The sequence below is a fragment of the Xenopus laevis genome, chromosome 8L (assembly GCF_017654675.1).
Source record: "Xenopus laevis strain J_2021 chromosome 8L, Xenopus_laevis_v10.1, whole genome shotgun sequence".
In the NCBI taxonomy this organism is placed as follows: Eukaryota; Metazoa; Chordata; class Amphibia; order Anura; family Pipidae; genus Xenopus; species Xenopus laevis.
This window is the reverse complement of record NC_054385.1, coordinates 56,788,184-56,800,659: the sequence shown is the minus strand read 5'-3', so window position 1 is coordinate 56,800,659 and position 12,476 is coordinate 56,788,184. Positions and strand designations below refer to the sequence as shown.

The window sequence follows — 12,476 nt, the reverse complement described above, 5'->3', positions numbered from 1 at the left end:
ACTCCTGTTTTCACAAACTGGTAAATAGCTTGCAGCTGGTTCTGAATGTGATTTTAAAGGTTTTCCCTCCTTCTAAATCCACCATTTCATTAAAAGAAAAGTAGTTATCTGGAGTGTCCTCTGGGATGCTAGTGAGAATCAGGGGGCTGATTATAATAATTATGGATTCCATTTGCCTGCAGGAAAGGCGGTAATAACTATGTTTGTAACATGATGACTTTGCATCACTCTATAATAACTCCACTTTTAAATATAATATTTGCAGTAGAGTCATTACCCAAGGGTGTGTTTTCTTTGTCAGAAGAACTTCCATCTTCCTATTGTTTGAGAGATACTGGACAGATGGGTTTCTTTTTTGTCAGGGTGAACGGCCTTTAATAACATTTATAAACTTCAGGCAGCACAGTTAGGGCAGAAAATAAAGATATTATATATTTATATTAATTGTTCTTCTTCTGTCATGTGCCTGGGGAAATAAAATGTTTTTCTTGATAGTACATCAACTCTATTCTATTGTGTACAAAACAGTTTTTATTATTTTTCATGCATTTTTTTGAGTAACAATGCAAAGAGTAACAATGACATAAAAACATGAGAAAACATTGAACTTCAGATGACACTTCCAAGGGCAAAGTAGGGTATTAATCAGTGCAAGGCAACACAGACTGGTTATGCATTATATCAGTAGAGGAAAGTTCCTGTGTACATTGCCTTATTAAGGGGCAGATTTACATAGGGTCGAATATCGAGGGTTAATTAACCCTCGATATTTGACTGCTGAATGTAAATCAAATAGTTAGATCGAACGATTAAATCCTTCGGATCGTTCGATTCGAAGGATTTTTATCCATCGATCGAACGATTTTACTTCGACCTAAAAAACAGTAGAAAGCCTATGGGGACCTTCCCCATAGGCTAACATTGACTTCGGTAGGTTTTAGGTGGCGAACTAGGGGGTCGAAGTTTTTTTTTAAAGAGACAGTACTTCGACTATCGAATGGACGAATAGTCAAACAATTTTTAGTTTGAATTGTTCGATTCTAAGTCGTAGTTGAAGGTCGAAGTAGCCCATTTGATGGTCGAAGTAGCCAAAAAAAAATTCGAAATTAGAAGTTTTTTTTTATTCTATTCCTTCACTCGAGCTAAGTAAATGGGCCCCTAAGTGTCAGCTGAGATATACAACAAACTAATAAACAGTTTTCCCAACAATTTATGAGTGCTGACGTTTCCTGGGAAGGAAAGCGGGCTGGAAATAACAGGAGGGGTTGTTAAAGGTCTTGTCCACATTGAGGTAGCAGAGAAGAGAGCTGTTCAGTTAACCGTAGGGTCCATAGCTTTTTTATCTTTTGGGGGCATCCTCTACACATGTATGTCAATTGATATAAGGGGACTGTACTGTTAACTAGTTCAATCCACTGCCTTTTTTGGGTGAATGTTCTGATTTCCATTTTAGTCGCTTAGCCTAGATAATGAGGAAACATAATTGTGCCTGTTCCGCTGTAGAAGGGGCCGTTTCCGCTACTTGGTTCAGGAGAATGAGGGTTAAATCCATGGGGATTATTATTGCTAAAAGGCAGCTATGTCTGCAGGAGAATGCTTTCATTTGAGCTGTCCCTTCTTTGAAGTCTTTGGTACTCAATCTGGACACAGGGAGATGTATACTGGGAAGTCCAAGAGTGTTGGGTGGTGTATCTCCGGGATGTTCAGATCTGTTATCCAGACTGCTCGGGACCTGAGGTTTTCCGAATAACGTCTCTTAAAGAGATACTGACACCAGAAATGAAACTCTTTTTTTACATCTATGTCACCGTTAGTAAATTGACGAAGTGCCAAAATGACGCGAATTTTCACCAGCGTTAGCCACTTCGCCCTTTAGTAAATTTCCCCCATTGTATTCTTGGAAAATTCTTTACCTTCTACAACACTTGTCAGCTAGAAAACTTCAGGAGACCAATTCATATTTAGGGGCGATAACAATATTATTTTGTTAACAATATTACTAATTGCCCCCAAGAGTTTGAAACTATTGGTTCTGATATCAAACCCAGTAAGGGCAAGTTATTTATAACTGTAACAAAAAATATAAGCATTACTGGTTGAGACAAAATAGCAAAGAAAACTGAAATGGTCACCACACAATGGCAGATTTGTGCTAGAGATCTCACCTAGAAAGGCAGAGGAGCCCATTACCTGTTTCACCTATAGACCTCAAGGCTTAGTGGCCAACATTCTTACCTACCCAGCAACAATCCCTAAATAACCCAGGCCATTAGCTGCCTGTCAGACCAAAGAAAAAGAAACAAGATTCAGAATTCTTATCAGAGGAGTATTAAAATGTTCTTTGTATGTAAAATTACATACAAAGGTCTCCCTCAATATTTGGATAACGTTTTTTGTACCTTGTTAGTCAGTCACAGAGCAAGAAAAATAGCAAACAGGTGGTATAAAGGTGATACCTTTATTAGATAACTAAGATAATCATAGCAAGCTTTCAGAACATTTTGGTTTTTTCAAAATATTCAGCTTGAAAAATGAACTAAAATGTTCTGAAAGCTTGCTATGATTATATTAGTTAGCTAAAAAATGTTTCACCTTTATACCACCTGTTCAATATTTGGACAGACACTTTTATTCGTCCAATCATCCAACCACAAAAATACATGCTACGCTCTGAATGCTGAGCAAATTATACCTGTAATCCCACCTTTTACACAGTACAGTATGTCAACGTGGTTAGTCCTGCATTCTCGGTTGTAATAGACAACTGCAGATGTACTCATAATTGTGCAATTATTTGTTATATTAGCCTTGTCTCTCAATATAGGAAGACAGAATGATCAAGCCCACTGACTCCACTTCATTCTATCTACCTGAGGTGGGCCAGGTATACCTCACCGTTTGTCTCCCAAATCTAAAAGCTATTCCACATATACAAACTCCTGATAAAGTCAATATTGTTATTTATCTACATAGCATCAACATATTTCAGAATACTTTACAAAGACCAGCGATCATTCACATCATCAATATAGCCATGTAACAGTCAGACTGAGATAAAAGTTGCATGTTACGGCTAGTGTTTTTTTTTTTCTTAAGAAATATTTACTGACTCATCCACTGAGCTAAGAATGTAGGCAGTTGTTCTCAGATTGTGTGGCTGCCCTCTCTAGAGGGGCATTAACCTGAAGGTCATTTACGATGAAATTTGCCTATTTTGCTTCATTAGAAGGTCAGTTAGACTGAGATTTGGACTTGAACAATTATTTATTTACCTAGATATTCTTGGAACATTTGCAATGTTTTACTATATCTGTAACTTTTCTATGAGCTAAGACGGCCCTAAACAAAGGATTGTCCTCCAAGGTGGGGCTTCATCTGAAAATAATTCATAAAAAAGTAATGACAATCATTAGAGCCTTACTTTTAATCACCAGGATCATTTGGGTTCCCTCCGGGTTTAGAGATTTATCATGTACAGGTAAGGATATGTTATCCAGAAACCCGTTATCCAGAAAGTTCCAAATTAAAGGAAGGCCATCTCCCATTTTAATCAAATCATGCAAATTTTGAAAAAAATATTTACTTTTTGTCTGTAATTATAAAACAGTACTTGTACTTCATCCCATCTATGACAACTAATTGTTTTTGGAAGCAAAACAAGGCTATTGAGTTTTTTTTTATATTTAAATGATTTTTTAGTAGATTTAAAGCATGGAGATATAAATTATGAAAAGATCCTTTATCCGGTAAACCCTAAGCATTCTGGATAACAGGTCCCATACCTGTAAGAGATTCAGAAATACCTTTTAGGAGGTACTGAACCATTTCTGGAGAATGTTAAATCTGTTCCTGAGAGGGTAACATGGATCTTGGAATAGCAGTGTCGGAATCATGGAGTGACACCAGATATTTAGGATACACATTTTATAGCAGAAAAGAGGGCATTTACCTTTAAAAATTTAGTTTCTGAGGGTATATAAGTGTCTTCTGTTAAGTTATTACATATCATCTGTCCTTCTCAGAAGGTTGAGGGAAATTTAACCTAAAAGTGACTGTGCTACCTAAACGTCTAGTGCTTCACAGCATTTTATATGTAAAGCTGAATATTAACAACACATTTTCTGCCTGAATTCTATTCAAATGATTATTTCATATAAAGAAGGGCAGAATAAATACCCTTGCAGAGCAACATTTTACCTATGACCTTCTGCTGCGCATCCCTAGCTTAAACAAACGAGTATCTCTGGTGAATTTACCCAACAACCCAAACAAGTAAGTTAGTGCAGGTCATTTCTTGGACAATGTTTAGGGGTTTGTTTTAAAAGAGATTTAAGATGTGTCTGAAAGACAATGGATTTGTACAAGGTAATGACAGAAGACAATATCCAGAAAACGGTGCTACATGAAAAGAGAGATTCGAATAAGCAAAGAAGAGAAAGATGAAGGCTTGAAGCCTCTACGTTCCTCTCAATTTTCTTCTACTTCAAAGCCATAAATTCCCCCCAAATTCTATCAATAATATCTCTTGATCTTGATCTTCCTGCACATTCAGCATTTCTTCCATACCACCTATCATCTGTAAACACATTCCCTACTTTGAGTGTACATATTCAGACATTGGCAGGTACATCTAAACCACAGACCATCCATTTTTGCCCTGCCCTGTCTGAGTTCAGTGAATTGCTATTTTAAACGTAAAATACAATCAGACAGTCCCTGCATAATTGCTCAATATGTACATTGTTTATTACTGATTCATATTGCTAAGACAACTAGCTTTAGTTTACAGCAAGATGGACATCCGAATGTTCCTATTTTATCTTAACCGTTTCTGTTTAATAAACAGTGGGCAAGATTTGTTGTCTTGACACACCAGGTCACGTTTAGCAGATCACTTTTAGCTTTGAAACAACAATGGGAAATAGAAGGTATGTTATCCTGACCTTCTCTTATCACATTCTTAAAAATCAAAGCATTGCTTTCTATTAGTCTTTAAATCATTACAGTGAACAAATAAAACATTTTCATACAAATGTCTAAAGCAAAATTAAATGAAAACAAACAACAAATGGCTATAATATACTGTATATATAGGTATGGGATAGGTTATCTGGAAACCCATTATCCAGAAAGCCCCGAATTACGGGAGAATCATCCCCATTGACTCCATTTTATCCAAATAATTATTTTTTTTTTAACATATTTGCTTTTTCTCTTAAATAATCCTTGTACTTGATTCAAACTAAAATATCATTAATCCTTAATGGAGGAAACCCCAGCCTATTGGGTTAATATTATATTTAAATAATTTTTTAGTAGACTTAAAGGAACAGTAACATGAAATTTTTTCTATAAAAAATTTGTTTGCCCTTAACGAAAAAAAACACCAGCACACATTTAACTTTACATTCACAAATACTTTATTAAGAAATATCTTACAAATACTCCACTTGCGCTCCTCTTCTGAAAAGGCGACATGGCGACGATCCATCTGGCGGCGCTCGATTTCTCCTTCCTGGCTAACAGAAGAGGACTACAAGCAGAGTATCGGTAAGATATTTCTTAATAAAGTCTTTGCGAATGTAAAGTGAAATGTGTGCTGGTGTTTTTTTTTTCAGATGAGGAGTGCAAGCTGAGTATCGGTAAGATATTTCTTTGGTCTTTGCGAATGTAAATGTGTGCTGGTGGTTATTTTTTCCAAACTAATTTTTGATAGAAAAAAATTCATGTTGCTGTTCCTTTAAGGTATGATGGTCCAAATTACGGAAAGAACTGTTATCCAGAAAACCCCAGGTCCTGGGCATTATGATCAACAGGTCCTATACCTGTACAATAATAATCAGGGGAGTAACCACAAAAAGTGCAGGGGGCCCGGGAGCACATGTTTGGAGATGCAAGCAGATGCAGGGCTGCAGAGGTAGGTAGGAAGCTGATTGGTGAGCTTCCATAATAAGGGAAATAGTCATTGGCATTTTACTGCCAGAAGACAAACTCTTTGAGGTCTTATATGCAGCAGTGTATACAGGAGTCACAGAAATTTCAGTCCCCCATCCCACCCTTGTTAGTGTTGGATAGCATTATGCCTCAGTACTGGATTTCATCCACAGACTGTAAGTACCTGTTTAATGACTAGAGTGTATTTTCTATTTGTTGCAAATTAACCAGGTTTTGCGTCATTTTAACCCAGATACATTTATTATTTAGTTCTCAGCTAACACGGATGGCATTGGAGAACTAGTATTGCCTCCCAGAAGTTGCATTAGGAAGAGAATACTTTTAAAGTGAGAGAGTGAGGCCAGTTGGAAGCTCTAGACCAGTGATCCCCAACCAGTGGCTCGTGAGCATCGTGTTGCTCTCCGACCCCTTGGATGTTGCTCATCTTGCTCATTATGCTCATTTCTATCTTCCTATGTGCTCTTGCACTTGTGCTTGGGGAAATATAAGCCCTGTAATGTTTTTTTCCCTGAATATGCTGGGCCGCCATCAGGGGGGCATAGGGGGTACTCCTGTACCGGGCCCGAGTCTAAAAGGGGGCCCGGCTGTGCTGCACTTTTCAAAATAGCCGGCCCCACTTCACAGCGCCCAAGCCGCGACTCCTCTTCCGAAGTCCTGAACTGCCGAAAAGCCGAAGTTCTGAACAGCCGAAGTCCCAAAGCCACAAAAAGACCCAAAGCCGCGAAAGTGAAGTCCCGAAGGCGTGAAAAGACCCGAAGTCACTAAAGGAGCCGAAGTCCTGAAGCGGTGAAAAGACCCAAAGCCACAAAAAGACCCAAAGTCATGAAATAAGCTCAAACTGAAGGGTTTTTTTAACTTGTAAGGGGGGCCCTGGTGCTAATGTTTTTTTAAAAAAACTTTCATGGGGGGCCCTGGCACCAGCATTTTTTTTAACTTATGGGGGGCCCAATGTTTTTATTTTAACTTATAGGGGGGCCCTGGTCACCAATTATTTTTTTAACTTGCTGGGGGGGGACCTTGACCACCAATTTTTTTAAAAAAACTTTTATGGGGGCCCTCACCATCAATGGCTTTTTATAACTTGTGTGTGTGGGGAGGTTTACCGTTTGTCTTTTAAAGGAGAACTGCACCCAGGGTTCTTCAAGTGACCAAGACGGAGAGATCCTCTTCCTGCTTCTACGGGCCTTCTCGCAGTTGCGCATGTGCAGTAGAGCGGAAATCTGGCTATTTCACTCTACTGCGCATGCGTCTGTCCTGGAAAATTTGAACTGTGGAGTGGGCGGGATATGGGGTGGGGCTTGGAGGATGGGGTGGGCGCAGAGCCGGGCCAACCCGGCCAGGCGCCCTAGGCAACCTGGCGTGCACGGTGCCGGCTCAGTGTGCGCGAAACTGGGCGCATTTTCGTAAAGTTACACTAGGCAGTCTGGGAGAGACGGGACCGGACACGGGGTAGGCAACAGAGCAGGTATGTGCCTAGCGCCCCCCCCAGCTTTGCGCCCTAGGCACTTGCCTACTCTGCCTACCCCTAGTTCCGGCCCTGGGTGGGCGAGGCCCAGAGGGCCCCAAAGATTTTGTTGTACGCTGCTCCGTGATTTCTAATGGCGGCACTGTGTATGTGATGGTAGATAATTTAGCATTACAGAAAATATATATTAAAAAAATGGTTGCTGGGTAGGGTTGCCACCTGGCCAGTATTTTACCCTTCTGGCCATTGCTATTAATAGGGTTAAAAGATAAATACTGTATATAGGAAGGCTTTTTCCAGAAAAGGTGGTAACCCTATCGCTTATTTGGGGGGGGATGGAAATTCGCCACTTCAAGTTTTTTTATTTATGTGCCACAGGAGCTCTTTGTTTAGTGTAAATGAGTCGCATTATATTTCCATTCTATACTATGCAAGGAAGTGACACTGCGGGCTCAGCATGAAACGCCATTTTAGCTTCATAACTTACAAATACTTATTGGCAGTTTAGTCACAGGCCCCGCGCTGGGACAGCTTTTAGGCGCTGACATTCACCCACATCCACAGGGGGGCAGTGCGCAGAGCCCGCGGCATTTATAGCATTAGGCGCAGCTACTAGAGGAAGATATTGCGCTCTATCAAGTCCGCAGAAAACATCGGCGTTATTGTTTATCTCGCGCAGCTGTATAATTGATCTAAACGCTTTGCTTTCGCCGTCCCTCCCTGCTCCGACAATGAATAATAAATAAAAAAGACTATCAGTTCCCAGACTGGTTCGTGCCATTTCTATTTATGAACTTCCAAAAAGTTGAAGCAGTAAACGAGTTGGTGTCGCCATCGCAAACCTCCTGTTGCTGAACGGTCTGGATTAGGGTTTGTAGTCGGCTGCATGTGGATTCGTTTTTTTTTTTTTTAAATGGCTGTTCTTTCTCCAATAAATGTAGCGCTCCAGTGGCGCAATCGGTTAGCGCGCGGTACTTATATGACAGTAACTTGTGAGCGATGCCGAGGTTGTGAGTTCGAGCCTCACCTGGAGCACTTGTTTTGTAGCTGCTAAATCGTTGTAGCGCAGTCGCAGTGTGGGTTATAGTCGTTTTTGTGCGCTACCAATGTGCCTGTGTTGGTGATTGCACATGTTTGGCATTCCATTGGAACACATAGATTAGAGTTCAGTGCAGCTGGGCAGCAATCCCCACACTGACTGTTGGTAACGACTGCCGGAATGCTGCATAAACACTACTTGCAAAATTCATTTTGTCCTTTTCTATAGAAAAAAAAGTAAAAAAAAAAAAAACCACAACTCCATTGAATTACAGGCTTTCTGCATCTTGACCGCGTGGCCTAATGGATAAGGCGTCTGACTTCGGATCAGAAGATTGAGGGTTCGAGTCCCTTCGTGGTCGCTTTCTTTAATTCCAGGACATTAATTTATATTTAAATTTGTTTTATGTGTATTATACACAATGTATGTCTGGGCGTGAGATTTTTTTTTTTCTGCTCCTCTGCAGTGTCTCTAATACACAGGCTTTTTGAAATGTGTTTAGGAAGGCGTGCTTATATTGCATTGTGTGTTTTTTTTTAAATGCGCATGTGCCTTTTTTGTCAGTTCCACACCGACCCTCTGTTTTATTGGTTTGTGAATGCGCACAAACTGCAGCTAGTTGCACCTAAAAAGGTGTGAATGAATTAAAACACACTATGAATGCTCATGAGTACAACCAGACGGCAAATAATGGAACCAATAAGCTGATGTATTTAGATGCATTTGAACTAGGGATGTACTTCGGTTTGGGATTTTGGCTTTTTTCAGAAGGATTCTGGCCGGCCGAACCAAATCCGAATCCTAATTTGGGGGGAGCTAAATATTCCAATATATGACACAGCTCCAATCAGGATAATAATCTAAAAAGCCTTTATTTGCACATGGCTTAAAGATCTACAACAACATGACGTTTCGGGCTCATCTGTAGCCCTTTTTCAAAATTCAATTTGAAAAAGGGCTACAGATGAGCCCGAAACGTCATGTTGTTGTAGATCTTTAAGCCATGTGCAAATAAAGGCTTTTTAGATTATTATCCTGATTGGAGCTGTGTCATATATTGGAATACTTGGTGAAGTCGGTTGGACAGTGGGCCACTGGACACGTGCACCGCCAGAATCATAAAGAGGTGAATAAGTGGGTGAGTGCTGACTGAACAAACCTTGTGGGGAGCGAAATGCCATGATTTTTTGTCACAAAATAAGGAAGTAAAAAATGTTCTCCCATTCGGATTTGGTATTCGGCCAAATTTTTTGCGCAGGATTCGGCCGAATCTAAATTGGTGGATTCGGTGCATCCCTAATTCAAACATGCACCAGAATTTAAAAAAGCCATTATATAAGGGCCCTTAAAGGAGAACTAAACCCCCGTTAAGTGAAAACCCCCATCTCCTTCCCTCCATTGAACCCCTTACTGCTTTCTCCTTCCATAGGACCTTACTTAAAAAAAAGTGTCCCTGGAATTAACGTTGGCATATTCAGGCAGAGGAGCGCAGCAGAAGATGACTGAAGATGTTGCCCATGAGCTCCGCTACTCTGCATGAATTTGCCAACATTAATTTCAATTTAAAGGGATTTAGTTTTACTCTGTTTTTCTTACTTCTTTTGCCTTTTATTACTGGTAAGCGCTCTATTTATTTATGTATTTATTGCGTTGTCTTTTAACTATAAATTGTTTTTATTATTCTGCACCTTGGGGGAGCTTAAGTGGAATGACAATAAAGTTGTATATTAAGTATATTGACAATAAAGTTCTTGGATGTTTGGACCTCTATTGCTCACATGAATGGGAAACCGTCAGTCACTGGTTACAATAATGTAACTATCAGTGCCGGGGCCTGGGTGCAGACAGAGCAGCCTCCACCCCCTTCTCCCTCCAGTTTACAGTGCAGATTCACAAGAATCCAGGGGGCCCCAAGGGTGTTTCTGGTTCTGCTTCCTCCCCGGTTACCTGAAGCACTCAAACTAGGGTGAGAGGAGTTGTGCAGGATCAATAGGGTTCACTCAAAGTTCACCAAAAATGTGGCCCTTAAATTTCCCTGGGGCAGCATTCTGTATGCACAGACATCTTTTTGACCTTTAGTTGATGATGGTGCTGGGAACTACAAAGAGCTTGTGGGTGATTAACAAACTCCACTTGTTCCTTAGCACTAATATACAACAGGTGTTGACTGCAGTGTTGCTTCTGGGGCTACTGCCTAAAACTTTGCCCCCGATTCCGCCCCCTCCCCTGCTCTGTGCTTACCTCTTTAGAGTAGCAGGTCAAGGAGCAGTCACATCACTAGTACAGAGAGCATATTATACATATTACACATATTGCGTGAAAAACAATAATGTGCCAGTGCAGTATACTCTTTTAAATATAGAAAATATGCAGCTCTGTATCTAGGTCTGGTGCCTACGAGCACCCCCCACTAGCAAACTGCGTGACATCACTTCCATATGAGCCAGATACACCTCACCCCACCAGTTCCGCTGACGGAAAAAAATATATGTTTTAGATATATAAATAGGGCCCTGGAGGAATGTGCTTTAAAAAAGTTTTTTGGGTTGATTTATAGAAAATTTCAGCAAAAAACACTACTAATCCCGCTCATCTGTTCCACTTCCTGCTGCCTCCTTTCCCAGGCTGTGCAGGGGAACTGGTGAGACTCAACACACTGCACTGTAGCACAGAAACCAATCAGCAGCTAGGCTCACCTGATAGGGAACTGAAGCCTGTCTTTGCTTGTGTGACTGCAGGGCTGTGATTGGCTGTCCCTCTCCTATTGTGCTTCTGGCAGGGACCATTAGGACACGTCTTCCCCTGATTTGAAACATGGACAGGGGCCGTAACAGATCTATAGTGAACTCCAATAAAGGGGGCATTTTTGAAGTTAATGTTCATTTTTAGCCCAGAGTGAAACCAGCACCACATATTATTTATTAATGCCTACAAAATTAGGGGAGTTGTCACTTATGTTATAAAGTCTCCTTTGAAGAAACTCATCGATTCTGCTCAGCAGGGCCGGAGATAAGAAATGTATCAACATGTATCAATTTAGAACAAGTGACCTCCCCTTCCCAAAGCTGCTTTGGAAAGACATAGAAAGGTGGAAAATTAAACTTTAATATTAAAACAATGGTCACAAATAACACAAAAAATAATTGAATAAAGTCCTTATTTCGATTATAGGCACTAGGCAATATGGACAGAATCATTTTCTATATGATATTTTGACTCCAAACATAATACTGTCCACAGTGATAATACGGGGCCCTCAGCTGTCATGTATTTATATTTTTCACCAAAAGAAAATACCACCCTCCTGCCCTGAGCTGCCTAAAACTACACAATGCCATATTTAGAAATGGAGTGTGGGTCCATAACTTGGGACATGGGGGATGTTTGCAGTAGGTGTGCTTAAAGGGGATGTCTAAAATAAAATAATGCTAGAAATGCTATATTTTGTATACTAAACATAAACATGAATTTACTGCACCAGAAGCCTGATTAAAAAAATATTTAAATGCTCTACAGGGAAACAAACAAAGATGCTCGAGTTTTGGTAAGTTCTTTGAAAGTATGATCAGTTTCCCTGCAAAGCAGTTAGGGGTTGTCTGAAGTTTCTTATCCTCAGCAGTCAGTTGGTGGGGTTGGTCATTTCTCTTTTTCAAGTAGGACCAGTTATGCCACATGAGCAGCAATTCTTGACAGTGATAGGACTTGCCATAAACAGTGACGGGTTGAAGCCTGGGACATTGTTCGGGCAACTAGAACTTTTTGTGGCACAGCATGCCTTTGGGTCCAGGATTCAATTCGGGATTTTGCCAAGACTGTGCCTTTTTCAGCAAGATTTGGCTGGAACCAAGTGTCTAGTCGAACCGAATCCAAAAAATCACGTGACTTTTCATCACACAAACAAGGAAGTCAATTTTTTTTTTACTAGGTGCGGTTCTCTTTCCCCCTCATTTCCCTAATTTACATATGCAAATTAGGGTTCGGGTTTGGTTTGGCATTCAGCCGAATCTTTCACAAAGG

General features: G+C 40.3%; 2 non-coding genes across 2 annotated transcripts; both read left to right on the top strand.

Moving 5' to 3' along the window:
- Nucleotides 1-8,362: 8,362 nt before the first annotated feature.
- trnai-uau lies at nucleotides 8,363-8,455 on the top strand. The gene is given in 2 exon segments: nucleotides 8,363-8,400; nucleotides 8,420-8,455. It is a non-coding gene; the product is annotated as a tRNA-Ile (tRNA).
- A 292-nt stretch (nucleotides 8,456-8,747) lies between these two features.
- trnar-ucg lies at nucleotides 8,748-8,820 on the top strand. Its single transcript has one exon. It is a non-coding gene; the product is annotated as a tRNA-Arg (tRNA).
- Nucleotides 8,821-12,476: the final 3,656 nt, after the last annotated feature.